This window comes from Haemaphysalis longicornis, unplaced genomic scaffold (genome assembly GCF_048455015.1).
Source record: "Haemaphysalis longicornis isolate Haplotype H1 unplaced genomic scaffold, Haemaphysalis longicornis Haplotype H1 scaffold_1, whole genome shotgun sequence".
NCBI lineage: Eukaryota > Metazoa > Arthropoda > Arachnida > Ixodida > Ixodidae > Haemaphysalis > Haemaphysalis longicornis.
This window is the reverse complement of record NW_027526203.1, coordinates 450,550,375-450,553,525: the sequence shown is the minus strand read 5'-3', so window position 1 is coordinate 450,553,525 and position 3,151 is coordinate 450,550,375.

The window sequence follows — 3,151 nt, the reverse complement described above, 5'->3', positions numbered from 1 at the left end:
AAGTTTTTTTTTTTTTTTTTACTTTTCGAGACTGTAACAGCTAATATCTTTGTTTACTAGGATAAAAGTGCAGTGCTTCGGAGTTTCTTTAATTAAGTTAATTAACTCGGGGGTATGATATAGTGCACAATAAAAAGAATTGCGTTACACTCGTTTGGACAGCAGCCCGGTAAATACGCTCATAAAAAGGAAATAATGTTATATCTTAATTATACGTCCTAACAAAAGGCAATAATAAATAAACATGGACTCTTCAGCTTCGCTTGTAATTACGTTATAAACGTTATGGGTGTACCCAATTTTTTGTTATGTCGGGATGAGGGATGTTTACATGTCACCGCCAGTCGGCCCAGTTGGAATTTATTCATCGTGATTTTTTGCGCTACAAGAACGAGGACTAAGTAAGGACAAACAAGGACGAGCTCATTTAACAGCCGGTTGATTTTCTTTAAAAAAAACTATAGATATGCGCGTAACATCCTCGGAATCGTACCCTGGCGTGCATGCCGTATACGCTTGGTTTCGTTTTAAGCTACAAGCACAGTATAGTGCCACATATTTACCAAAAATGGCGATGGGTGGGTGACTTACACATTCTTTTTTCTGTGTCTGGAAATGTCAAAATCTTCTACAATTTCCCTCAATGTTTGATTTTAACTGCTGGACAAAGTGACAGCGTTGTTTTGTCGCTTAACAGCGCGTGGGTTTGGGCTAGTCAGTGTCTTGGGCTATGGATGGAGTTGTGGATTGTCTTGTCGAATTCGTGAAGCCATGGCAGTATTGTCGAAATCATTTTAGGCAAAGAGGTGGCCCTATTGTGTTGCATCATTAGCTTAAAGCGAAACCATGCGTATGGTGTGTACGCCGGAGGGCGTTTTCGGAGTTGTCACGGGCAGGCGTTGAGACGATATGCGTTTTTTTTTTCCCCGAGAAATCAAACGGGTTGTTAGATGCGCTCGTCGTTTGTGCTCGGTTATTTCTTTTCCTCCTAAATTCCATCAGTTTACAGGGCCAGTTTACAAAAACAACACGCATGCAAGTTGTTCAAGCCGAGAAAGCCCGAAACTAAAAGCTAGGACTCCAAAACGAACAAGTGGCCGGTATGAACGCTAAAGAAGCACGGGACACCAACCTGTGTGAAGTGGTTTTGATCGTACGACTGGCTTTGAGTGAACGGTCACTGCAGTGTATACCCCTGCTTACTTGGCGCGGATATACGCCGTTTGGTTTTGCGCGGAAGTTTTATAAGCTGTTGAGGCAACCAGAAGGGGGATATTATTTACGCAGTGTCCAGAGTTACGTCCGGCGGAAGCCAAAACGAAAGTTAAAGTTACGACCGACGGAACTTTAACTCAATGCGTTGAATTACGCCTGACGTAACCGAAAGTCAAAGATTAAAATTACTTCTGACGTACGTCCGACGTACAAGTTACGTCCGACGTATTTCGAGATTGAAAATAAAGTTGTGTTCGACGTATGGTTAAGTAAACAAATGCAACACTAAACAACACTAGTTGCTGCGTTATGACCAACCCAGTGCAGCATGGTAGATGATAAAATAGTTGAACCGAAGTTGACATGGCTCAATCTGTGAAAGAAGACAGGTGCTATAAGCCCCACCGAATTTCATGCATACATAGGTTTCATGACTCAGTCTGAGTCATGCTGAACCGTCCCACCCAAACTTCAACCTTAATAAGCATGTTTTAGAAACTCTTCCAAACGATTTTGATTGATTGTAGGGTTTAACGGGCCGACGCAACGCAGGCGATGAGGCGCGCCGAAGTGGAGGGCTCCGGATTAATTTTGACCACCTGGGGATCTTTAACGTTCCAAACGATTTTCTGAGCTCAGTATATCTCGCGAGTTTTTCAAATGGAAGCTTCGGGGATGTTTTGCCGGCAGGATCATCACACCCGATAACAAATTTCTCTAGATTTTTTTTTTCGCGGAAAGAAGTAATAGATAAGTAATAGTAATAGACTGATGATACTCTATAATTTTCACATTACAATCGCCACCTAACTGCATTAATTAAAAAGTTACTTAAAAAGTGCTAGTTAATTGCTACCCCAAATAGCAATTGGAACTCAGTTTATAAGCCCGCCACGGACCCTGAACATTTCGCACAGGAAAAATAATTTTACCTCCGAAAGCTTATTTTTATCAGCCTCTCCTGAAACCCCCTGCACGGTAGGACGTTGATTTTGAGCGTGCGTAGCAAAAAAAAAAAACATAAAAAGGTTATTGCAAAAGACTTAGGTTGACGGCAACAATACATCTGAACTCTCACTTATGGCGTGTGGGGATGACGGGGTGCAAGATTGATTGATTGATTGATTGATTGATTGATTGATTGATTGATTGATTGATTGATTGATTGATTGATTGATTGATTGATTGATTGATTGATTGATTGATTGATTGTAGGGTTTAACGCGCCGGCGCTACACGGGCGATGAGGCGCAAATTTTGAACACATTTGGATCTTTAACGTGCTCCGAAACCTCGTGCAAGATTGTTTGCTTTCTCGTGGCGCCAGCCTCTTTTGGGTGAAGTTTGCTTCCTCTTTGCACAGCAGGATTGACGATGTGCTGACGCACCCGTCCGCTAACGTGGTTACGGAGAAGGCTTCATTGGCCGCGTTTGTGCACGGCTGCTACACAAGTGCAGGGAACCCAGTTTTTGCCGAGTCGACGTCCGGCAAACGGCGGGATTCGCTCGGAAGGCGCAGTGAAGGCACTGTGCCGCCTTGCCGCTCCGCTGGCTCGATGTTGTGTCGCCGCCTTGTAGCCGGGGCTAATGATCCCCCGTGAGACGCTATCTTTGGCGCGTGCTAATATGTGTCTGTTGTGGAAATCCGCTCGCAGGTTTTGGAGTGAAGTGTCAGATTGCCCATGCTTATATCTGCTGGCTTGTGTATCGGTGTTCTCTGAGGCGTTCGTTTATGTACCTTCCGCGCCGTTCAGCGTACGCTAGCCGGATCCCGTAGACCCCACTCTTCTATCATTCAACAAAGTTCTGCTGTGCTTCTCGCCGCATCCCTTGCCAGCCGTGTGCCCTTTGTTCACTTCGCCACACATGCCTCTTAGGTTTGCCGGTGCTTCGAAAACGACTTTAACTTCATTCTTTTAAGCAAGCTTCTTAAGCG